Consider the following 26,538-nt stretch of genomic DNA (forward strand, 5'->3'; position numbering starts at 1 on the left):
CCCACCCTATCCCAATAGCTCCCTAACCTAACCTACACATCTTTTCTTTGGACCCTAAGGGACAATTTAGCATGGTCACACCACCTTGCCTGCGCATCTTTGGACTGTGGGAGGAAACCGGAGCACCCGGAGGAAACCCACGCACACACGGGGAGAACGTGCAAACTCCGCATGGAGTCACCCAAGGCCGGAATCGAACTTGGGTCACTGGCATTGTGAGGCAGCAGTGCTAATCACTGTGCCACCCTAAAGTAGACTATAAACAGATAAACAGACAGAGAGAGATAGAATGACAGATGGAGAGGAAAAGACTGAGAGAGACAGATGAGAGATCAACGGAGAGAGAGAAAGAAAAAGACAGAAAGAGATAGCCAATCAGAGATAGGCTGATGGATAGAGAGAAACAGACTGAAGGAGACAAACAAAGACAGGAAAGAGAGAGAGATAGGCATAGACAGAAAGCGATCGACAGATGGACAGAGAGGGAGAGAAAGAAAGAGAAAGATGGATAGAGAGATAGGCAGAGAGAGAGATGGCCATAGATACAAAAGGACAAAGAGAGACAAATACAAATAGATATACAGAGAAATAAAAGTTAGACAAATGCAAAAGGTCTGGATTTTTTTTGAAAAAGAACGCTGCTGGGAGCTGCCATTGGGTGAAAATCAGGCTGATGTTCGGATTGTGAATGTCAGTGGATGTAAAATTAGTATTTCTTAGTCCTGGATCCTGCATACTCTTCATATCCATTCGTCAAATGAGGACGTGCATGAAATCTCTCCTGACACTCAGGAATAGCCAAGGAGAGTGGCACAGCTGGGGGAGAGGGGTAAATCTTCTCAAAACAAACAAATAAATTGAACAATATGAGCGTTATCAGACTTTATTAAAAGGCCTTTGTTAAGTTGACCCACAGGCTTGTGCTTACTAATCGCATATCACATAAACAGTGGCAGGGAAAGGGAGAGCTGGTGGAATTGATAAAATGACACAAAGATGGAGATGATGTTGTTCTCTGAAACCGTTTCAGCTAACATAGAATTTTTAACATAGAATTTACAGTGCAGAAGGAGGCCATTCGGCCCATCGAGTCTGCACCGGCTCTTGGAAAGAGCACCCTACCCAAGGTCAACACCTCCACCCGATCCCCATAACCCAGTAACCCCACCCAACACTAAGGACAACTTTGGACACGAAGGGCAATTTATCATGGCCAATCCACCTAACCTGCACATCTTTGGACTGTGGGAGGAAACCGGAGCACCCGGAGGAAACCCACGCACACACGGGGAGGATGTGCAGACTCCGCACAGACAGTGACCCAAGTCGGAATCGAACCTGGGACCCTGGAGCTGTGAAGCAATTGTGCTATCCACAATGCTACCGTGCTGCCCTGAAATGGCCTGAATTTTCAGCATTGCGAGCGCCTGGCACCCACCATCCTGAGAGTCGGAGGGGAACACAACACTGCCATTTTACCCTCAAGCCATCCAGACGCAGTGCTGCAGTGGCCAGGACTGGTACTGCAGCAATATATCAGACCCTAAGTCACGGGACTTATATTTGTTAATGGGTTGTGGGTGCCGCTGACTACGTCAGCATTTACTGCCCATCCCTAATTGCCCTCGAGAAGGTGAGCCGCCTTCTTGAACCAACAGTTATCCCTCACTCAACACCTAAAAACAGATGAGCTGGGGTCATTTTCGCAACAATGTTTGTGGGATCTTGCTGAATGCAAATTGGCTGCGTTATTTCCTAAAAGACAACAGTGGCAACACTTCAAAAAATTATTTCATTGGTTGTGAAATGTTTAGGGATGTCTCGAGGTAGTGAGCGGTTAAGAGGAGACTTAATAGAGGCATACAAAATGATCAGGGGGTTAGATAGGGTGGACAGCGAGAGCCTTCTCCCGCGGATGGAAATGGCTGGCACGAGGGGACATAGCTTTAAACTGAGGGGTAATAGATATAGGACAGAGGTCAGAGGTAGGTTCTTTACGCAAAGAGTAGTGAGGCCGTGGAATGCCCTACCTGCAACAGTAGTGAACTCGACAACATTGAGGGCATTTAAAAGTTTATTGGATAAGCATATGGATGATAATGGCATAGTGTAGGTTAGATGGCTTTTGTTTTTTGACTTCCCATGTCGGTGCAACATCGTGGGCCGAAGGGCCTGTACTGCACTGTATCGTTCTATGTTCTATGTTCTATGTAAATGCAAGTCTCTCCTTCTCTCGTTCTGGGCCCATCAGACATATTTACATTCTTACGGATTGCAAACCATTAGTCATGGGGCGCGATTCAACTAAATGGGAACAAAGTCCCATAGCGAGCACGTTACCATAAGACATAGGAGCAGAATTAGGCCACTCGGCCCATCGAGTCTGCTCCGCCATTCAATCATGGCTGATATTTTCTCATCCCCATTCACCTGCCTTCTCCCCATAACCCCATGGTTACACATGGCTGTAAAACACCACTCGCGTTAAATAAAGGGTCTCAGTGGGGAACACGCAGTCAAGGCCGCATATAGCCCCGTTTTCTACACCAAAGAGCTCCACTCGCCAGATCTCCTCAGTGTAGCAAGAGATCAGGACAGAATTTTTAAATGGTGTCCCAATCTTAGACACCCCCAAAGCTGGCACCCAGGTGGCACTGCTATAGTGCCAGGATACCACCCAACCAAAGGGCATGCACCTGGGGGCCACCAATCCCCTGGGAGACCCCATGAGTGCCTTTCCGTCTGGTCCCCATTGTGAGGACCAATGCTAAACAGCACTCACCCAAGGTCCCCAAGGCAAAGGAGATAGATCCCAAACCCTCAGGTACCTCAGGAATTTGCACATTAAAGTGAGACGAGCTGTCTCGCTCTAATATGCAGATTTGCCAAAAGGCAATCCCGCCCACAATGGGCTGGATTTACAGCGCACCGTCTTGCAAGATCGCGTTGGACCTCGCGAGGCATTGCGAGCCAGGTAGATCCTGGGAGCGGGGTCTCTTGGTTTCTATCAGCCACGCTGGGCTGCGGCGAGCTACTCATCGGGCTCAACGAGGAGATCGCGCCCATGGAAACAGATGATCAAATCAAATATAGACCATAATTGTGATGGTTTCTTCAGTTTTTATCCCCCTTCTCCAATTTCCCTCCACCTCCTCCTGAATGCACCGAGCTGGACTGAACAAGTCCCACGGGTATTGACTGCCCCGAATACCAGGCGCTCGCAGTTCTATCCTCGTGTCATCTCCGCAATTAAACCTCAGCAGCTTGCTCCACCGTGAAGTAATCTCCTGCATGATGGCAATGATAAATCTTCAAAGGTATTTCATTGGCTGTGAAGTTCTTTGGGATGTCCCGGGGCATGTGAAAGAAGCTGGAGAAATGCAAGTTCCGTCTTCCTTTGATCCGCTGTGAGAACCAGCACTGCCCACAGCTTTTAATTGATGATTGAAAGGTACAGATTGAGGTCAGTGTGCCAACCTTTCGAACAGAGGGATTCCCAGCTCCTACTGCAACTTTGAAAAGTGAGAGTGAATCGAAGTAGAACACAAGAGCTCCACCAGGCTTCACCACAAGCAGATGTGACCTGATTTCACTTTGCCGTCACTGGGTTTCCCTTGACTACGCTCCACATTTCTAAAAAGAAGCAAATGTTTCTCTCCTCTAAGGTCATACAGATGCAGCAACAATAATCTGCATTTGTATAGCGCCTTTAACAGTCAAAAACATCCCTAGGCATTTCTTGGGAGACTGATCTGACCAGGAAATGACACTCACACACATATGGAGACATTAGGACAGGTGACCAAAGGCTTTAAGGCTTGAAAGGAGCATGTTAAAGGCCAGAGAAACAGAAGGCTTCGGGCCTAGCAACCTGAAGGCACAGCTGCCAACGGTGGAGCGGAGGCAATCAGCGATGTGCAAGAGGCCAGGATTTGAGGAGTGAAAGGTTATAGGCTGGAGGTTTTTTGCAAAGATAGGGAGGAGTAAGGCCATGGAGGGACCAGAACAGGAGGATGAGGATTGTAAAATCGAGGTATTACCAAAGCAAAAGTCGGTGTACAGTGAATTGACTCCCAGCCTCGAAAGCTGTTTTAACCCCCCCTTCCCCTCCTCCCCTCCACCCCCCACAAGGACGACACGATCGATCTCCCCACAGGGCTCGTGGAACACGAACTCCCCCATCGAGGGGCAGCAGCCCAACAACAGAGATCGCTAAATCCCAGAGGTAAAAACCGGGCCCAGAAGAGAGTCGGCATCTTCGGATCATCCCGGGTGGGACTGGGCGTGCTCCTCACCACTGTGTGGACTTCCCGGGAGTAAGAAATAAACTTAGAACATAAGAACATAAGAACTAGGAGCAGGAGTCGGCCATCTGGCCCCTCGAGCCTGCTCCGCCATTCAATGAGATCATGGCTGATCTTTTGTGGACTCAGCTCCACTTTCCAGCCCGAACGTCATCGTGGGCCGAAGGGCCTGTTCTGTGCTGTATTTTTCTATGTTCTATGTACTGGCACTGGAGGGTGTGCAGAGGAGATTCACTAGGTTAATCCCAGAGCTGAAGGGGTTGGATTCGAGGAGAGGTTGAGTAGACTGGGACTGTACTTGTTGGAATTTAGAAGGATGAGGGGGGATCTTATAGAAACATATAAAATTATGAAGGGAATAGATTGTTTCCACTGGCAGGTGAAAGCAGAACTAGGGGGCATAGCCTCAAAATAAGTGGAAGTAGATTTAAGACTGAGTTTAGGAGGAACTTCTTCACCCAAAGGGTTGTGGATCTATGGAATTCCTTGCCCAGTGAAGCAGTAGAGGCTCCTTCATTAAATGTTTTTAAGATAAAGATAGATAGTTTTTTGAAGAATAAAGGGATTAAGGTTATGGTGTTCGGGCCGGAAAGTGGAGCTGAGTCCACAAAAGATGAGCCATGATCTCATTGAATGGCGGAGCAGGCTCGAGGGGCCAGATGGCCTACTCCTGCTCCTAGTTCTTATGTTCTAAGGCTTAGCATCAATGCCTTATATACCTGTAACTGTAGCTCCCTCTAGTGGCTATGCTAGACATTTCATTAACCCTTGCAGTTCCTAAATTTATGATAATACCACAAAAGGCAGGGGAGTTCCCCCCAGTGGCCTAGTCAATATTCATCCCCCCATCATCAAAAACTCATCGTTGTCACACTCCTGTTTCCTGAAGCTTGCTGTGTACAAATTGGTTGCAGTGATTCCCAAATTACACCGGTGGCAGCATTTCAAAAAGTATTTCATTGGCTGCGGAGTACTTTGCAGCTTCCCGACATCGTGGAAAGACCAATATAACTGCAAGTTTTATTTTCCTTTCTAACCCTTTATCCACAGTATCGAGTGGACACTAAACCTCACGGCATTCTCAAAATGAAGGACTTAATTAGCATTGCTCCCGAAAGCAAGATCTGGCTCGCCACAGGTCATTCAGTTCCTGGATATTACTGGTCCAGGACGGCTGTTGCATTTTCTCACTTTTCAGCATTGACCAAAAGACATCCAGTCCTCACGAGGTTTAACCTGCACGGTTTGATTTCAGTGATGTGAGGCAGTGGTGGTGTTTTTTTTTTTTAATTTAAATTGCAGCTCACTTCTGCTGTGGCTGGTTGACTTTGAACCAGCACCCTTTTGGTGAATCTGACTACCCATTCGCAGGTCAAGAAGTCAAACCTACATGCAAACCTGCAGTGCAAGCGTCCACTCATCCGCAAAGAGCCTACTGCTGGGGCCTGAACAATTCCTGCCCTTGTCTTAACTTCCAGAATGCTGCAAATATTGCAGAAAAGGTTTTCTTTTTCACTGGTACAAATTTTTTTAAAAACAGACTGACTCCTGGGACGGCAGGATTGTCGTGTGAGGCGCGATTGGGTCAATCGGGCCGGCATTCACTGGAATTTAGAAGAATGAGAGGGGACCTAATTGAAACGTATAAAACTCTGACAGGGTCAGACAGACTGGTTGCAGGGATGCTGAGGCTCGGGGTTCTAGAACAAGGGGTGACAGCCTCAGGATATGGGGTGAGCCATTTAGGACTGAGAGGAGGCGAAACGTCGACACTCAGAGAGTGGTGGGTGAGCCTGTGGAATTCTCCATCACAGAAAGGCGGTGGAGGCCAAATCACCGAGTATATATTTAAGAAGGAAATAGATTTCCTAGAATCATGGGGCTGGAATCTTCCACCCCGCCTGCCTTAAGAACGCCAAATGCGAGATGCAGACAATTGTCATGCGAGACTACCTTTAAGAAATGTGTGTTCAAGAAATGTACCTTTAAGAAATGGGTGTTTATCAGTGAGGTCAGAGTGTGGGTGGAGCTGGGCTGTCTGTCAGCTTTTTACTTTCGATTTAGGCTGTTTGCTGCAGGGTGTGTTTTAGTTTTGTTTTCAGAGCTGGATAGCTGCAGTCACAGCCAGAAGGTGTATTAGAGTCTCTCTCTGTAATCTAAAGAATGTACATCGATCCTTTGGCGATTTAAAACTAATAACTGCTCGCAGTAGTGACTTTAACCTGATGTGCTTCTGTTTAAAGGTTTTTTTAAGTCTTCTGGATGGTAAAAGGACAGCTTACGGATTACTTAGTGTTGTATTCTTTGGGGGTTGTATTTGAATTGATGGTTGCTAAGATGTTCACTGTATGTTTTAAAAAGGTTAACTTGAATTCATAGAATAAACATTGTTTTGCTTTAAAAAATACTTTTCCATTTCTGCTGTCCCACACCTGTAGAGTGGGCCGTGTGCTCCCCAGACCACAATCTAGTAAAAGTTGTGGGTCAGGTGAACGCCATGATACACTTTGGGGTTCTCTAAACCCTGGCCCTTAACACAATGGAGAAATCCATTGACCTTGGGCGGGATTCTCCGATTGCCGGGCGGACGCAGCCAGAGAACCCCACCCATAGAATCCCTACAGTGCAGGAGGTGGCCATTCGGCCCATCGAGTCTGTGTCGACCCTCTGAAAGAGCACCCTATCTAGGCCCACTCCTCCTCCCTATCCCCGTCATGTCATCTAACCTGCACATTCATGGACACTGAAGGGCAATATTTATCACGGCCAATCCACCTAACAAGCACGTCTTTCGGGACTTGTGGGAGGAAACCTGAGCACCCGGAGGAAACCCACGCAGACACGGGGAGAACGTGCAGACTCCGCACAGACAGTGACCCAAGGCCGGAATTGAACCCGGGTCCCTGACACTGGGAGGCAGCAGTGCTAACCACTGTACCACCCTGCCGCCCATGTTAGACAGCCAATGGCAAGAGTCCAGGGGTGGGACAAATAGAGGGAAATGACCATATGATAACACCTCCAAGAATATGTCCAATCAGAATTAGCATGCCTACAAGTAACAGGACTTCAAAGGTAATTTATCGCATTGTTCTGGCATGATATGTCTTAGAAGACTTCCTGTATCTAGAGACGCATGATGCAGACAAAGCAAATACTTACGGCTTCTGCAAGCGTTTGTTTCGTGGTTTCTCGAATCGGCTCAGAGACTTGTATGGCTGCACAGTAATGGTTATTGGCAAAACGTAACTATTTAAGGTACATCCCGGACTATGAGCTAACTCCATGCTTCCTTCCACACAGGCTCTGCATACTCTTAAATGTCCCGAGTCCCTGTCATGTGACCCTCTGCATCACACCATGGGCAGTACTATTCTGTGTGTTAATTGATTCTTGTGATTTGGGTGTCACTGGTTAGGCCAGATTTTTGCCCATCTCTAATTGTCCTTGAGAAAGTGGTGGCAAGCTGCCTTCTTCAACCACTGCAGTCCATGAGCTGCTAGGGAGGGAGTTCCAAGATGTTGCCCCAGCGACAGTGAAGGAATGGCGACATATTTCCAAGTCAGGATGGTGAGTGGCTTGGCTGGGAACCTCCAGCTGGTGGGGTTCCCAGGCATCTGCTGCTCTTGTCCGTCTCGATGGCAATGGGTTTGCACAGGGCTGTCTAAGCAGACTTAGCGAGTTCCTGCAGTCCCACCTTAACTGTTACTGTGGTAAACACCATTATACAAAACCTCCCCTAAATGTTTACCCAATATATTTAATATATAATCTTTATGTGTTACCCCTTCCTCCTCCCTCCCCGAAGTCTCTGGGCAGGATTCTCCACTCCCGCGCCGGTTGGGAGAATCGCCTGGGACGCCAAAATTTCCCGGGACGCCGGTCCGACGCCCTCCCGCGATTCTCCCAAGAGGCGGGAACGGCCCGGTCGAGTTCCGCGGGCCGCAGGCCGGAGATTCACCGGAGACACCCAAATGGCGATTCTCCGGCACCCCCACTATTCCCAGGCCCGGATGGGCCGAGCGGCCAGGCCAAAACGGCGGGTTTCCCCCGGCGCCGTCCACACCTGGTCGCTGCCGTCGGGAACAGCACGGGAACGCTGGGGGGGGATCCTGCACCGGGGGGTACCTCAAATGTGGGATGGCCCGCGATCGGTGCCCACCGATCGTCGTGCCGTCCTCTCTGAAGGAGGACCTCCTTCCTTCCGTGGCCTCACAAGATCCATCCGCCATCTTCTTGCGGGGCGGACTCGGAGAGGACGGCAACCACGCATGCGCGGATGACGCCAGTTATGCGGCGCCGACCGCGTCATGTATGCGGCGCCGCCTTTACGCGGGCGACAAGGCCTGGCGCGTGTAGATGACGCGGCCCCGATCCTGGCCCATTGTCAGGGCCTGAATCGGTCGGGACCGGGGCCGTTTCGCGCCGTCGTGAACCTCGACGCCGTTCACGACGGCGCGGCCACTTCGGCGCGGGAGTGGAGAATCCCGCCCTATATGTTCCCATGGTCTGGAGGCTGGACCACTGCTCCAGGTCTCGTTCTGGTCACGGCTGGAGTGGTGGACTCAGTTGTTTTCAGAAAGCTTTGTTGGTTCAGAGATTAAATTATTGTATTCTGTGTTTAGGCACTTGGCTGAGTCCATCTGATTCACATTTTGCGAATTTCTCCGAATCAACAGCCGATCTGCCTTGTTTGGAAACCATCGGCTTGTCCCGTTCCTTCTGGAGGCAATGATCACTCCTTCATCCACAGAGCGAATGTGGGGTTTCTTGGTCACTGGGGTCTGCTCTGATTTTTTTTTGGAAAAACATTTTATTGAAGGCATTTTTAATATATACATGTTCACAAAAAATACTAAAGCCAACCGTGGAACAGGTAACAAACCAAAACCCATCTCCCCTGCACCCCTGCGGAACCCACCTCCCTTTTCCATCTATCCATTCCCCCAAACAAGAAGTAAACTCCCCCCCCCCCCCTCCCCTGACAACTCAATGCTCCTTAAGGAAGTCGATGAACAGCTTCCATCTCAAACTGAACCCCACCTCCACCCTCCGAATGGTGAACCTAACTTTGTCCAAATGCAAAAGCTCTACCAAATCACTCGTCCATTGGGAACCTTTGGCGTTTCCCAATCCCGCCAATCATAGAATCACAGAATTTACAGTGCAGAAGGAGGACATTCAGCCCATCGAGTCTGCACCGGCTCTTTGAAAGAGCACCCTACCCAAGCCCACACCTCCACCCTATCCCCATCACCCAGTAACCACACCCAACACTAAGGGCAATTTATCATGGCCAATCCACCTAACCTGCACATCTTTGGACTGTAGGAGGAAACCGGAGCACCCGGAGGAAACCCACGCACACACGGGGAGGATGTGCAGACTCCGCACAGACAGTGACCCAAGCCGGAATCGAACCTGGGACCCTGGAGCTGTGAAGCAATTGTGCTATCCACAATGCTACCGTGTTGCCATCATCACCTCCGGCATTCCCCCAACCGGGTCCGCTCCTCCCCACTCCGCACCAGCCCCCTCCAGTTCCTCGACTTCCTCAACGCCATGGCCAGGGGTTAAATCACCAGCGCAAAGAGCAGGGGGGACAGGGGACACCCCTGCCTCGTCCCCCGGTGTAGCCGGAAATACTCTGACCTCCTTCTGTTCGTGGCCACACTCGCCACCGGGGCCTCATACAGCAGCCTCACCCACCTGACGAACCGCTCCCCGAACCCAAACCTTTTCAACGCCTCCCACAGGTACCCCCATTCCACCCTATCAAAGGCCTTCTCCGCATCCATCGCCGCCACTATCTCTGCTTCCCCTTCCATCGCCGGCATCATTATAACATTCAAGAGCCTCCGTACATTAGTATTCAACTGCCTCCCTTTCACAAACCCAGTCTGATCCTCGTGTATGACCTGCGGCACACAGTCCTCTATCCTCATGGCCAAAATCTTTGCCAGCAACTTTGCATCTACATTTAGGAGTGAGATTGGCCTATATGACCCACACTGTAGGGGATCCTTGTCCCGCTTCAGGATCAGGGAAATCAGCGCTCGAGACATCGTCGGGTGCAAAGCCCCCCCTTCCCTTGCCTCGTTAAAGGTCCTTACCAACAGTGGGCCCAGCAGGTCCGCATACTTCTTGTAAAATTCAACCGGGAACCCATCAGGCCCCGGTGCCTTCCCCGCCTGCATGTTCCCTACCCCTTTGACCAACTCCTCCAACCCAACCGGCGCCCCCAACCCCGCCACCTGCCCTCCTCAGCCGGTCCAGGAAGCGACCCATCCCTCCCTCCCTCCAGTGGGGGCTCAGACCGGTACAGTTCCTCGTAGAAGTCCCTGAAGACCTCATTGATACCCACCGCACTTCGCACCGTGTTCCCTCCTCCATCCCTAACTCCCCCAATCTCCCTAGCTGCCCCTCGCTTCCGAAGCTGGTGCGTGAGCATACGGCTCGCCTTTTCTCCGTATTCATATACCGCCCCCTGCGCCTTCCTCCACTGTGCCTCCGCCTTCCTGGTGGTCAACAAATCGAACTCAGCCTGGACGCTATGCCGCTCCCTAAGCAATCCCTCCTCCGGGGCCTCCGCGTAACTCCTATCCACCCTCACCATCTCCCCCACCAACCTCTCCCTCCTCTCCCCCCTCTCCTTGTGTGCCCTAATGGAGATCAGCTCTCCTTTGACCACCGCCTTCAGCGCCTCCCAGACCACCCCTACTTGCACCTCCCCATTGTCATTAGCCTCCAGGTATCTCTCTATACACCCCCGGACCCGCCCGCTCACCTCCTCATCCGCCAGCAACCCCACCTCTAGGCGCCACAGTGGGAGCTGGTCCCTCTCCTCCCCCAACTCGAGGTCCACCCAGTGCGGAGCATGATCAGAAATGGCTATCGCCGAGTACTCCGTATCCTCCACCCTCGGAATCAGTACCCTGCTCATGACAAAAAAGTCAATCCGGGAGTAGGCCTTGTGGACATGGGAGAAGAATGAAAATTCCCTGTCCCCCGGCCTCGCAAACCTCCATGGGTCCACCCCTCCCATCTGGTCCATGAACCCCCTCAGCACCTTGGCCGCCGCCGGCCTCCTGCCCGTCCTAGACCTAGAGCGATCCAGTGCCGGGTCCAGCACCGTGTTGAAATCCCCCCCATAATCTGGCCCCCTGTCTCCAGGTCCGGAATCCGGCCCAGCATACGCCGCATGAACCCCGCATCGTCCCAATTCGGGGCATATACATTGACCAACACCACCCGCTCCCCCTGCAGCTTACCACTTACCATCACATACCTACCGCCATTGTCTGCCACAATGCTCGATGCCTCGAACGACACTCTCTTCCCCACCAAGATCGCCACCCCCTGATTTTTGCATCCAAACCCGAATGAAACACCTGCCCTACCCACCCCTTTCTCAACCTTACCTGATCCGCCACCCTCAGGTGCGTCTCCTGAAGTATGGCCACATCCGCCTTCAGCCCCTTCAGGTGCGCAAACACCCGGGCCCGCTTGACCGGTCCATTCAGTCCCCTTACATACCAGGTTATCAGCCAGATCAGGGGGCTACTCACCCCCCTCCCCCGCCCTTCCTAGGCCAGCCCGCACCCCCCGCACCCCCCGCACGGCCCATACCCCACAGCGGCAGACCCCCGCCCCGACCGCCTCTACCAACTCCAGCTCCCCCTCGGCCATTCCAGCAGCAACCCGCACCCCCCCCCCGCTCCCGCCCCAGCTAGGTCCCCCCCAGCTGCATTGCTCCCCCCATTGCACTCCCGTAAGTTAGCTGACTCCTGCTGACCCCGGCCACTCCCGCTGCTCCATCGACCCTCCCCGCCCAGTGTGGAACTTCCCCGACCCCCCCCTTGTCCACCAGCAGGCTCTCATCCATTCCACTCCCAATGCGGGAGAAAAGCCCGCGCTTCCCAGCTCCAGCCCCGCCCCTTCAACCCTTAGCGTGGGAAAAAGCCCGCGTTTTCCACTCGCCCGGCCCCGCCTCCCCTGGCGCAGCTCCCTTTCCAGGCCGGGTCCCACTACCCCCAACTCAGGCCTCTCTTTCCCCCCCCCCCACCCCCGGGGCCCGATCTCCCCGACCGACCATCAACCCCCCCAAGCAGTTTACCTACCCCCCCACTAGCCCACCCGGCGGACCTAATCAAAACAATGCCCAATCAACCCTCGAAAAACAAAGAACCCCCCTTGAAACACAACCCAACAATCCCCAACCATCCCTCCACCTCGACCCCTCATCCCCAACCCTTAGTCCGAGTCCAGTTTTTCAGCCTGAACAAAGGCCCACGCCTCCTCCGGAGACTCGAAATAATGGTGTCGATCCTTGTAGGTGACCCACAGACGCACCGGCTGCAGCATGCCAAACTTTACCCCCTTCCTGTGCAGCACTGCCTTCGGCCGGTTGTAACCGGCCCTCTTCTTCACCACCTCCGCGCTCTAATCCTGATAGATCCGGACCTCCGCGTTCTCCCACCTGCTGCTCCGCTCCTTCTTGGCCCACCTTAACACACACTCTCGATCAGCAAACCGGTGGAACCGCATCAGCACCGCCCGCGGCGGCTCGCTGGGCTTGGGCCTCCTCGCCAGCACTCGGTGGGCCCCCTCCAGATCCAAGGGCCCCTGAAAGGCCCCCGCTCCCATCAGCGAGTTCAGCATGGTGACCACGTAGGCCCCCATGTCCGATCCCTCCACCCCCTCCGGGAGACCCAGGATCCGCAGGTTCTTCCGCCTCGACCGGTTCTCCATCTCCTCGAACCTCGCCTACCATTTCACGTGGAGCGCCTCGTGCGCCTCCACCTTCACCGCCAGGCCCAGGATCGCGTCCTCGTTCTCCGAGACCTTCTGCCGGACCTCCCGGATCGCCGCCCCTTGGGCCGTCTGGGTCTCCAGCAGCTTATCGATTGAAGCCTTCATCGGCTCCAGCAGCTCTGCTTTCAGTTCCTTAAAACAGCGCTGGAGAAGCTCCTGCTGCTCTTGCACCCACTGCCTCCACGCTGCCTGGTCTCCGCCCGCCGCCATCTTGGTCCTCCTTCCACGCACCTTTCTTTGCTTCAATGCCACTTTTTTTTTTTAAATCGCCCCGTTCCTGGTCCAATCCATACACTATCGGGGGAATGTTGCTGTCCCCTTCCCACATCGGGAAACGTCGAACAAGCGCCGTTACGGGCCCTAAAAAGAGCCCAAAAGTCCATTTTTAGCGGGAGCTGCCGAACGTGCGACTTAGCTCCGCATAGCCGCAACCGGAAGTCGAATTTGGTATTTTTACAACAAAACTTAATTATTAACACAATATTACACTCTTTAGCATCACACAGAAAAATAGCTTACAATTACCCCTTCAACAATACTACTAAATACAGTAAATACAATACCCTTACGTACAATCTCTATTCACAATTAAACAGCAAGAAAAAATAACTTACAGCTCGCAATCCATCCTACATCCCACTGGCACAGAGCAATATTCACTTTCCAAAACAGATTTGGTTCCCGTTAGAACCCCTGCAAACTCTGGCTGGAAGCCTTCAAAAAGTTGTTTCAACAGGTTTGTTTCAGCTTCTTCCTTGTCCTTAGTCTGCACCACTTTAAATACTATTAATCTTTTTTGTTTACTATCCTACTGTTGAGGGCAAAATACTTTACTTGTGGTCTAAAGGGGAGCCAGATCCGAACTCAACTTAAGCTTTCACAAAATGTCTGAATATCTTATCTCCACCCGGCAATGACATCATCTCCCCACGCTGAAAACAAATTAATTCCCCAGGGACTTTCCTCAGTCAATCAACAGTGTATTAGCCCAGGCATTTTACTCTGATCAATTTCCCCTCTGGCTCCTAAAAGCTTTCTGGTTTTGTAAAACAAAATTATTTTAAAAGCTCGACTACTGCAATCAAACATACTCTAACCCAGACTTTTAACCCTTAAATTGCCAGATGTTTACAATCCAATATATATAAAATCTGGCATTCATCACAGACCCCCAACAGTCACTCCTGCCTGAAAGCTGGAGAGTGCTAAGTGCTTTCTGCTGAGAAAAAGAGGAAGTGAAAGAACTTAGCTCCCTTTGATGTGACAGCATGGTGGTGGAGTGGTTAGCACTGGTGTCTCACAGCTCCAGGGTCCCGGGTTCAATATCGGCCTCGGGTGACCTGTCTGTGTGGAGTTTGCACTTTCTCCCCGTGTCTGCGTGGGTTTCCTCCGGGTACTCCCATTTCCTCCCACAGTCCAAAGGTGTGCAGGTTTGGTGGATTGGCCCTTAGTGTCCAAACGTTCAGGTTGGGTTACGGGGATAGGGTGGAGGTGTGGGCTTAAGTAGGATACTCTTTCCGAGATCCGGTGCAGACTCAATGGGACGAATGACCTCCTTCTGGATTGTAAATTCTATGGTGAGGTGCTGTAGCAACAGTGTTTATAAACATTGTTGAAGGCATCAAATTGAGTAATTGAGATGTATTCAAGCGTCAAGGGAAAGATAATAAACAAATCCCTAAGCAGCTGTGTCTGGACCAATAAAACAGGCAGTCACTGGCTAGTGCGGTGTGAAACTGAATGGAAGGTTTGCATTTCAAAGGTTGTCAAGGGATTTGAAGTCCTTTGAAGTGTACTTGGTTTTTGAGGAAGCATCTGGCACATGTAACAGCTGCTGCTTTAAACACTTCTGTCTGAGGCAGCAGATGTTAGGGAAGGGTAGGAGGGAAGGGTAGGAGGGAAGGGTAGAGGCAAATGCAGTCATTTTTCATTCTTCTGCCTGTACTGCTCTTCAGCTTCCTGGCAGGGGTGACTGATGAGGGTCTCTGACAGGACAAGTCTATGTCGAGGAGGGTCTCCGATTGGAGGGACCTCTGATGAGGATCGTCTGATGAGGGGGGAGGGGTTGGGTCACCTGCATTATTGCATGCTGTGGGGAGTTATTCCCGTGGTGGGGGTGGGGGGAGATGTCCCTACATGTCAGCAAGGTGGGGGTGGGGGGGGGCTTCTGATGGACTGGAGGGGGGGGGATGCCTCAGTTGTGTGCTGACCCCTTTGACCCACCTCTGGGTACACTGCAACAGGGCCACACTTGGGTAAAATTTGCACCAAAGCCCATCCGGTGGATTTACTGCTGTGGGGGTAAGAGCATAATGCTTGGGGGGGGGGGGGGGGATATGAATCGGGCTGGGCACGTCCCCCCCCCCCCTCCCACCCTCCCCAAACCAGATTTGGAAGGAATCTATTTTTTGCAGCAAGTGTTTAATTGAAAGGTTTGGACCAGCCAGTACATTTCGGAAATGTGGGAAGCGAATTGAAAGATAATTCTCAGCTCTGACTCACGTTAAAAAGCTTCAATTTGTGTTTGCAATGTAACTGGACCACCTTATAATACAGCACCATCTCTGAACCCGGGCTGGCTGACTGGGAGTAACAAAATGCCCTGCTGTGACTGTAAAATAGCCTCATGACTTTTAAAGGTCAGTTCAGCCTTAGAACTCAATTTGCTGCTCACCCGTGCTCGGTCCTTTGAGTCTCAAGACCATAAGACCATAAGTCACCTGAGCAGAATTAGGCCACTCGGCCCATCGAGTCTGCTCCGCCATTCAATCATGGCTGATATTTTCTCATCCCCATTCTCCTGCCTTCTTCCCATAACCCCTGATCCCCTTATTAATCAAGAACCTGTCTATCTCTGTCTTAAAGACACTCGGTGATTTGGCCTCCACAGCCTTCTGCGGCAAAGAGTTCCACTGATTCACCACCCTCTGGCTGAAGAAATTCCTCTTCATCTCTGTTTTAAAGGATCGTCCCTTTAGTCTGAGATGGTGACCTCTGGTTCTAGTTTTTCCTACAAGTGGAAACATCCTCTCCACGTCCACTCTATCCAGGCCTCGCAGTATCCTGTAAGTTTCAATAAGATCTCCTCTCATCCTTCTAAACTCCAACGAGTACAGACCCAGAGTCCTCAATCGTTCCTCAGACGGCAAGCATGAGTCTTCAATGGATGGGCTCTGATTACTCTGGTGGAGACCTTTAGCTGGTCAGTGGATTTTCCTTCTGCTGTGCAGCCTCCAGGACCGCTCTGGAGCTTCGTGTGAGGTGATTTCCAGCCGTGCCTTTAGTTCAGGCGAACGTCAGTCTGGTCAGAATGTTGTTCCTTCAGTTTTTCAGCTTCCGTGACCTCCCATTAGCTTCTTCAGTTCTGGGTTCATCATCTGCTGCCCCCGTGCTGGACGGGTTTGTTCAACACGGCTCAGGAAGAGGGTCTCAGGTCGGTGTGGTGGCACAGTGGTTAGCACTGCTGCCCCACAACGTCAGGGACCAGGGTTTGTTTCAGGTGACTGCCTGTCTGTGTGGAGTCTGCACGTTCTCCCCGTGTCTGCGTGGGTTTCCTCCCACAGCCCAAAGACGCTAAATTGCTCCTTAGTGCCCAGAGACGTGCAGGTTAGGTTATGGGGATAGGCCAAGTTAGATATGGGAGTGGACATGGGTAGAGTGCTCATTCAAAGGGTTGGTGCAGACTCGATGGGCCAAATGGTCTTCTTCTGCACTGTAGGAATTTGATGATTCTATAAAAAAAAATTATTTTAATGTTCCCAATTAAGGGGCAATTTAGAATGGCCAATCCACCTATCCTGCACATCTTTGGGTTGTGGGGCTGAGACCCAGGCAGACACGGGGGAGAATGTGCAAACTCCACACAGACAGTGCCCCAGAGTTGCGTTCGATTGGAGTCCTCCGTAGAATTCTATGTTTCTATAAAGAGACTCAGAGGCTTGTACAGTAGTGTTTATTGGTAACACACAACTACTTACATATATTCAAAATATAGCCCAGACTATGAGCTAATTCAGTTTACTTCCACACAGGTATCTACATGCTCTAAGGCTCAAGTCCCATATAATAATAACCTTTAAATTGCGCTGTGAGTAGTACCTTTCTCTAGTCGTACCTAAGCTATACCACACACCTTACTACAATGTCTGTTTTCAGTGGTTTGTTTTTCCTATAAGAGATCACGAGTCAGAAGCCAGAGGCTATAGGCTGACGGACACCACTCACATGAAGCATGGCAGACCCATGCCCGACATGGTGATGAATGAATATTTGCAATGCACAAAGTAAGGTTTGCATCTTGTTCTTACCACCTGCCTTAGGCACATTGAAGGGATTTTCAGGTCGACAATCAACCTGTGTGGCTACGTTACGAGCGCACCTTCCGTGGCCATCAGCTCCTGGAGTACGGCTCGAAGACAGAGCTCCTGGCGTAGAGGAAGCAACATTACCCACTGCGCCACGAGACTGCCTTGATAAGGCACCATATCAATTCAAGCATCATTATTTTCTGATCACTACTTTAGCATCAAGCTGTGCGAGCACCTGAATTATTATCAATATATCGCATTAAGAGGCCTTGTGGGATTGTTAACACAGAACTTGAATTTACTTAACAGGCTTCAGTGCACAATAAATCACACCTTAATATTAATCATGTTATCAATGCCTTAAACACCAGTGCTTAAATGGGCAAGTATGTCTCTGGGAAATCAATGGTCTTCGATGTCAAGGATGGATTATTTTATGCAGGAATGGACGACACTCTCCTCAGCTTAGAGCAGGAGGCAGTCAACGTAGAATCCCTACAGTGCAGAAGGAGGCCATTCGGCCCATCGAGTCTGCACCGGCCCTTGGAAGGGGAACTCAACTTAAGCCCATGCCTCCACCCTTTCCCCATAACCCAGTAATTCCACCTAACATTTTGGACACTAAGGGGCATTAGCGTGGCCAAATCACCTAACCTGCACATCTTTGGACTGTGGGAGGAAACCGGAGCACCCGGAGGCAATCCACGCAGACACAGGGAGAAGGTGCAGACTCCGCACAGATAGTCACCCGAGGCTGGAATCGAACCCGGGTCCCTGGCGGTGTGAGGAAGCGATGCTAACCACTGTGCCACCGTGCAGCCCCACATGGGCCAAGAAACCCAGACAGGAAAGGAAACAAATCATTGAGGAAACGGAAAGAGCTCAGGTCCCCAGCAGCAGGAGAGTCTTTCCAGCATGTATCTTGCTTATCGCTCCGTTAATTTCTGCACAATCCCTCTGCTCACTTCAGCAGCGTTGAAATAAATCCCGAGTCAAACACTGTGAAAAGGGTATTGACACCACTGAGGCAGCTAGTCAGCTGGAGGCAACGCAGGATCCACAACGAGCAGATTTTATATTGCACCAAACTGCACCTGTTTCAACAATGCATGACAGCAAAGCTTATTTAACAACACGAAAAATGTACATCTGTAAAGCACCTTGACCAAAATAACATGCCCCAAGCTGCTTGACATGAGCTTTATGGAACGAATTGTGTCTCTGAGAGACTTCAGGAGATACTAGGTCAGGTGATCCAAAACTAGGCAAGGGTTTTAAAGAGTGACTTACAGCGGGAGAAAGAGGCTAAGAATTTAGGGAAGGAATCCCAGAGCTCAGGACCCAGGTAACTGAAAGCACAGCCACCAAAGAAAATTGGGAATACCCAACAGGCTAGAACTGGAGAGGCATAGAGATCTTGGAGGGTTGTAGGAGCGAGAGGAGTTTACAGAGATAGGGAGGGGGTGAGGCCACGGAGGGATTTGAAAGCTGGGAGAGACAACTGCCTAAAACTACTGCAGTTCTTTCCTTGGTCTACCCCGTCACCACCAGCCTCCTTCCCCCAGCCACAACTCCTCCTGCAAATGACTGGACAATAACTGCTGAAGTTGACTGTAATTACTGCCCATGGGAGAGCAGCACAAAATCTCATTGGCGATAGGCAGCGTGGTTTTGTGAAGGGGTGGTCGTACCTCACTAACGTGATCGAGTTTTTGGAGGAGGTAACAAAGATGATTGACGAGGGGAAGGCAGTGGATGCTGTTTACATGCAAGAAGTCTTTAACACCAGGTTAAAGTCCAACAGATTTGTTTTTTGAAGAATAAAGGGATTAAGGGTTATGGTGTTCGGGCCGGAAAGTGGAGCTGAGTCCACAAAAGATCAGCCATGGTCTCATTGAATGGTGGAGCAGGCTCGAGGGGCCAGATGGCCTACTCCTGCTCCTAGTTCTTATGTTTCGAATCACTAGCTTTCGGAGCACAGCTCCTTCCTCAGGTGAATCTTTTTCTTTCTTGAGAGGGTCTGGGGGGGCGGGGGGGGATGCCGGAAGTTGTTTATTGACTTCTTCAAAGACAGTTATGACATCAGCAGTGGGTGGTTGGGGGGTGGGGGTGGGGGGGGGGGGGGGGTGGATGGAGGGGAACGACACCCACCTGACGAAGGAGCAGCGCTCCGAAAGCTAGTGATTCGAAACAAAATTGTTAGATTTTAGCCTGGTGTTGTAAGACTTCTTACTGTGCTCACCCCAGTCCAACGCCGGCATCTCCACATCATTGTTTACATGGACAAGGTGCCTCATGGCAGACTGGGACAAAAGGTGAAGTCACACGGGATCAGGGGTGAGGTGGTAAGATGGTTACAGAACTGGCTCAGTCACAGAAGGTAAAGGGTAGCAGTGGAAGGGTATTTTTCTGAATGGAAGGTTGTGGCTAGTGGTGTTCCACAGGGATCTGTGCTGGGGCCTCTGTTATTTGTACTGTACATAAATGATTTGGAGGGCGAAATGTAGCTGGTCTGATTAGTAAGTTCGCAGATGACACCGAGGTTGGTGGAGTGGCAGATAGTGTTGAGGATTGTCAGAGGATACAGCAGGACAGAGATAGGTTGGAGACTTGGGCAGAGAAATGGCAAATGGAGTTTAATCCAAACAAATGTGAGGTAATGCATTTTGGTCGGTCTAACATAGAGGGGAAATATACCGTAAATGGCAAAACTCTTAGAAATATACAAAGTCAGAGAGATCTGGGCGTGCAGGTCCACAGATCTTTGAAAGTGGCAACACAAGTGGACAAGGTAGTCAAGAAAGCATACGGAATGCTTGCCTTCATTGGCTGCCACTGATACCTTTCCAACTGAGCTTGGCGTCAGCCAAGTGGTTGAATAATAATAATAATAATAGCTTATTGTCACAAGTAGACTTCAATGAAGTTACTGTGAAAAGCCCCTAGTCGCCACATTCCGGTGCCTGTTCGGGGAGGCCGGTACGGGAATTGAACCCGCGATGCTGGCATTGTTCTGCATTACAAGCCAGCTGTTTAACCCACTGTGCTAAACCAGCCCCTCATGGGCGGTTAATTTATTATCCTCTATTTCACATCATTGTTCAAAGTTAAAAAGTGCTTCATTGGCTGGTTCACTTTGAGATGTCGAGTTTGTGAAATTCACTATTTCAATCCACCTTTTACCTATTTATGGTTCACCTTATATCACATATAGCACGGAACGAGTTTTGTTTAAGACTATGAATAGATCCGTCTATCACTGGGATCTCCTCTTCTGCAAGGGCAGGTAGTTTGAATTTTACCACAATCAGACTGAGCAACACAGTGTCCACCAGCATATTCGGACATGTTCATGCCATAGTTTGAAAAATAGCAGCCTGGCCTGGCCCAATGCTCTATGACTCAGATATAGCGGGAAGAGTTAGGGCAGAGGCAGCATTTTCTACTTGCTTTCTGGGGAACTGGAGCCCAATTAAATCACAGATGATTTTGGTGACCTTATTTCTTACTATGGTAGGGCTCCTATTGTACTGACCCCCCCCCCGCCACACACATTTTATTCCAAAAGGATGCAAGACCAATTTCACTGCGAACAAAGCACTCGTACAATTTGGTAAAGGCTTCTAATTAAAAGCAGTTATAAAGCATTGGTTTGACAAACAGTAGTTTGCGTCAATCTTTGTGCTGATTAGGAATTTAATCCACACAAGATATAATTTAAGTGTCATCTGGCCCTGGGAATCTAATCAGGAGGATTCAGTCCCAACCTCTGTCAGACTCTGGGGAATAGGAGGCCAGCTGTTGGATAAGTGTTTGGAGTAATTAACCCGGCTACAAAATGATGGGTGCAGAGGGGCAGGGAGCGGATATGATGAACACTTTTCTTCTCCCTTTTGTTGATGAATGCAAGTATTTACACCAGCCACAAGTACATCTTCTCAGATGTAGCCCTGTGATTCTAACTCACTCACTCTCTGGGTAGAATTTTAAGCCCATGTTAGTCGCCAGCGAGAACGACGATGCGGGAGCAAAATCCAGCGAGAATCGAGAAATGGCGGCAAAATCGTGTTTTTCGATTTACACTCTTCTCTCCCCCGCCCACTTTAGCTGGCGGTGCATCGGAGTCTCCGCAACAAAAGATCGTATACCACATTTAAATTGCTTCTAGCTCTTAAGGGGTCTGGTGGCTGGTTTGCAGTTGGCGCTTCTTGGGTCCCCCTCGCTGGATTTCTGGCAACGTGTCCGTTGAGGGACTGCCCTTCTGGAGTGTAGATGAAAGTGGGTGGGAGCGGTCAAGTGGGGGATGTTGACAAGATGCGGTTACTATCTCCATGAGGGCAGAAGACCATCATCACAGGGGGAAGGAGGAGTGCAGTCAGAGGGAACCCCCACCCCCCCAGGGTGCATAGACCACCCTGAGGGTATGGGCTGTCTGAAGTGCAAAGCCACAGGGTATGGAGGCCAGGCTGTCAGGGATGAAATAATGGGTTGTTGGCATATTCAGGTTGGTGGAATCTAAGGGTTAGGCTGACTGCAAATTGCAGTCTTAATATGATTCAGGTGTGCCTCTGCTGCCACAGGGGACAGCCAGTTGCCGAATCTGATCCTTGACCCTTTCTTGGAGAGAGAATTGTGCCAATGTTGTCAGTATTGCGATGCAGGAGTGTGCCACTGATTGGTGCGCAATGGTTATTCCCTTGGGAGCTTAGCCCTCAAGCACTGAACTTCTAGGCTTACACTCACCCCTCCACACAGATGGTGACACAAATGTTGCCCTCAATGCAAGGCACCAGGGTAACACCGCTCATTAGTCACCCCATTCAGGACATGACAGCGTCTCATTACACCATGAGACACGCAAGTCCACTTAATACTCAACTGCCCTCAGTCCTCACCTTGGAAGGGGGGGGGAATCACGTGGACCAGAGATACTCTAGGGTTAGGTTCGAGGGTCGAGGAGCTTCATTCAGGTGGAGTTGAGAGGGGCAACTGTGGGGAATTGGCTGTTGTAAGCGAGGGGAGGGAGCGAGGCTCTTTGGAAAGGCGCTCACAGAGGGGGATGCATGAGTGGATGCCCCAGATCCTGAGAGAGCTGTGGGTCAGAGCATTGTCAGGACTCCTCGTCCCTCACTCTGACGTTCGCTTCCTTTCAGCTTGTGGTTTGAGGTAGTGATGGTGCCAGTCGAGCTGGCAGATCTATTGTTAGTCGTGTAGCAGCAGCAGCAATGCCAATGTGCAGCTGCTCGTGGACAGGTCCAACGCTCCGCCAAAGAGGGAGAGGCAGGGCCCGTTGATCACTGGATGCAGGGCCACTGATGGAGGAGGCTCAGAGGAGACACTACCGACCACGGGTCTACCATCGGAGAGCATCCTACCTCCAAATGTCAGAGGTCAGAGCTGGAGAAGGCTGCGTCTGTCTCTGTGGCTGTGCCCCTGTACTTTAGATTACCCGACAGGGGAAACATCCTCTCTGTCCCTGCACTGGCAAAGTCCCTTCAGAATCTGCTATGCTTCAATGAGATCATGACTCATTCTTCTAAACCCTAACGAATACAGGCCCAATTTACTCAACCTCTTGTCAAAGGACAACTCTGTCGTCCCAGGGTGCAGTCGAGTGACCTTTCGCAGCACCATCTCCAATGAAAGTATACCCTTCCTCAAATATAATTGGAGATGTATTGACAAATTGTTCAGTGCGATTCTGACCCTTGTTTATGATCAGCACAGACAGACAATGTCTGGTCTTTTTTCATCTTGTTCCTTTGTAATGCCGTTTGGTTGAATTTTAAATTATTTTTCCACAGTGGATGGTTGAACTGCATGATTAGACAACTTGGTTTTTGGTCACCCCCGTGGAAGTGTTAAGGAGCGGGGTTCAGGGTAGCTGTGTCGGCGGGGTGTGTTGGTATTTAGCCGACACTGCTGGGCAGGGCTTGTCAGTCAATTACAGAGCAAAGTTATTGAAGACACACGTACCAACATCACGTTGGCACAATGCCACAGTGAAAACCGCAGCTGATGCCAATTAGCGCATTAATATTTATTTTTAAAACCTGCCAGAGTAAAATCCTGTTTAATTTATTCCTGTTTGTCATGCAAGGGGCGAGCGATGTACCTGAGTGAGATGTCATTGTGCTAGATCTTACCGTCGCTCACAAGCAAACGTCTTCACAAAGCACTGGATAATCAATCCGCCTCTTGCCCAGTCCTGGTTACATCCAAACTGTAAATTACCACCATAACTTAATGAGCACAATAAAGATACTGTGCAAAACTAATTGGTCAAGTTCATCCATCCAGTTTCCTCAGTCGGAGTGCTGCTGGCTGAAATCTGACGGCCCCTTTAAGGAGTGGGCTCCACAGACCACGTGACCAGCTCAGGGTCAATCACATGAGAGGGCGCAAGTCCCAGCCAATAGGGAGTTTGCGTGGGGCCCCCAGCAGTGTGGACCAAGGATCCTAAGTATTAAGGCCTGTTATGTAGTGTTCACTGCCTGTTACTAAACTGCCTTTGCCGTTTTTTGGAATCATAGAATTTACAGTGCAGAAGGAGGCCATTCGGCCCATCGAGTAGCCTATCCAAGCCCACACATCCACCCTATCCCCATCACCCAGTAACCCCACCCAACACTAAGGGCAATTTTGGACACGAAGGGCAATTTATCATGGCCAATCCACCTAACCTGCACATCTTTGGACTGTGGGAGGAAACCGGAGCACCCGGAGGAAACCCACGCACACACGGGGAGTAAGTGCAGACTCCGCACAGACAGTAACCCAAGCCGGGAATCGAACCTGGGACCCTGGAGCTGTGAAGCAATTGTGCTATCCACTATGCTACCGTGAGTCTGTTCGTGCGTGTTCTCAGACTTTTGGATCTCTTGCCCAATGGAAGAAGTTGGAAGAGCGAGTAGATCCGGTTGGGAGGGGTCTTTCATCATGCTGCCTGCCATTCACGACTATGTGGTAGGACTGCAGAGCTTAGATCTGGTGCATTTGTTGTGGAATCATTTAGCTGTCTATTACTTGCTGCTAATGCTGTTTGGCGCACAAGTAGCCCTGTGTCATAGCCTCACCAGGTTGACACCTCATCTTTAGCATGCCTGATGTTGCTCCTGGCATGCCTTCCTGCACTCTTCATTGATCCAGGGTTGATCCTCTGGCTGGGTGGTAATGGTAGAGTGGGGGATAAGCCGGGCCACGAGTTACAGATTGCGGTTGAGTAAAATTCTGCTGCTGATGATGGTCCACAGCACCTCATGGATGCCCAGTCTGGAGTTGCTAGATATGTTCAAAGTCTATTCCATTTAGCACAGTGGGTGCTCCACATATCATGATGGAAGGTATCCTCAATGTGATGATGGGATTTCATCTAGACAAGGACTGTGCAGGGATCACTCCCAGCAACACGAATGGACAGATGCATCTGCAACAGGTAGACTGGTGAGGCTGAGGTCAAGTATGTTCCTCCCTCTTGCTGGTTCCCTCACCAGCTGCTGCAGGCCCAGTCTGGCAGCTATGCCATTAGGACTTGGCCAGCTCGGTCTGGGGTGGTGCACCCCGGTCACTCTTGGTGGTGGACATTGAAGTCCCCCATCTGAGTACACATTCTGTGCCCTTGTCACTCTCAGTTCATCCTCAAAGTGGTGTTCAACAGGGAGGAGTAAAGGCTCATTAGCTGAGAGGGGACAATAGGTGGTAACCAACAGGAGCTTTCCTTGTCCATGTTTGACTTGATGCCATAAAACTTCATGGGGCTCAGAGTCTTCTTCTATTATACGTGACGTCATTGTGTATTAAAATCCATCTGCACACGGAAATGTCCATTTCCATTCTTTTAACAGAACTATCGATGAAGTATTCATCAAACTGGACCCATGACATGCTCATAATTTTAGCAAGTGGAATATTTAACTTAAAACGCTGCGAGAATGGCTGTTTAGTGTTACAATGAATATGTCACGAGAGTATTTTTTGGACTTATTTAATTTAGTTCTGCTTTTAAGTTTTGGTATCAGTTTTAAAATTCCCCCGATTCACTGTTAGTGTTGCTCAGAGTTGTGTGACCTTGGAACTCACAGGTCGCTGTGTCCTGAATCGGGAAAAAATGACTGATTGGGGAAATGGGAAAGACAGCAGTCAACACAGAAAGAATCCATATTTCAAGGCCAAATTTCTCCTGGATGACCTGAAGAGCTTCTTAGAATCACCCACAAGGTTTAAGTTGCTCTCTTTGCTCCTTGCAAAGTGTTGCTGCAGAAATGTTAATTTCCTGCCAACTCCAACTGGAGATAATTGCAAAAGACCCAGAGGGAAGAGGAGGAGAATGCTGCTTAAACACAGATTTGCTGTGATCCAGAATGAGCTGCCTGAAAGTGTGGTGGAAAGAGATTCAATAGTGACTTTCAAAAGGGAATTGAATAAATACCACAAAATTACAAAGTTGCAGGGCTATCGGGAAAGGGCAGGGCCATGGGATTAATTGGTTAAGACCATAGGACCATGAGACATAGGAGCAGAATTAGGCCACTCGGCCCATTGAGTCTGCTCCGCCATTCAATCATGGCTGATATTTTTCTCATCCCCCATTCTCTCCATAACCACTGATCATCTTATTAATCAAGAGCCTATCTATTTCTGTCTTAAAGACACTCAGTGATTTGGCCTCCACAGCCTTCTGCGGCAAAGAGTTCCACAGATTCACCACCCTCTGGCTGAAGAAATTCCTCCTCATCTCTGTTTTAAAGGATTGTCTCTTTAGTCTGAGATTGTGTCCTCTGGTTCTAGTTTTTCCTACAAGTGGAAACACCCTCTCCACGTCCACTCTATCCAGGCCTCGCAGTATCCTGTAAGTTTCAATAAGACCCCCCCCCCCTCATTCTTGTAAACTCCCAACCAATACAAACCCAGAGTCCTCAACTGTTCCTCATACGACAAGCTCTTCACTCCAGGGATCATTCTTGTGAACCTCCTCTGGACCTTTTCCAAGGCCAGCACATCCTTCCTTAGATACAGGGCCCAAAACTGCTCACAATACTCCAAATGGGGTCTGACCAGAGCCTTGGAAGTACATCCCTGCTCTTGTATTCTAGCCCTCTCGACATGAATGCTAA

The 26,538-nt window shown here is 50.1% G+C and overlaps 1 protein-coding gene across 1 annotated transcript in view; it reads right to left on the reverse strand.

The window, feature by feature from the left end:
• Positions 1-26,538, reverse strand: part of frmd5a (FERM domain containing 5a) — a 352,980-nt gene that overhangs the window by 270,402 nt on the left and 56,040 nt on the right. The gene's annotated exons all lie outside the window — the stretch shown is intronic.

The sequence above is a fragment of the Scyliorhinus torazame genome, chromosome 12, assembly GCF_047496885.1.
Source record: "Scyliorhinus torazame isolate Kashiwa2021f chromosome 12, sScyTor2.1, whole genome shotgun sequence".
NCBI classification, from domain to species: Eukaryota; Metazoa; Chordata; class Chondrichthyes; order Carcharhiniformes; family Scyliorhinidae; genus Scyliorhinus; species Scyliorhinus torazame.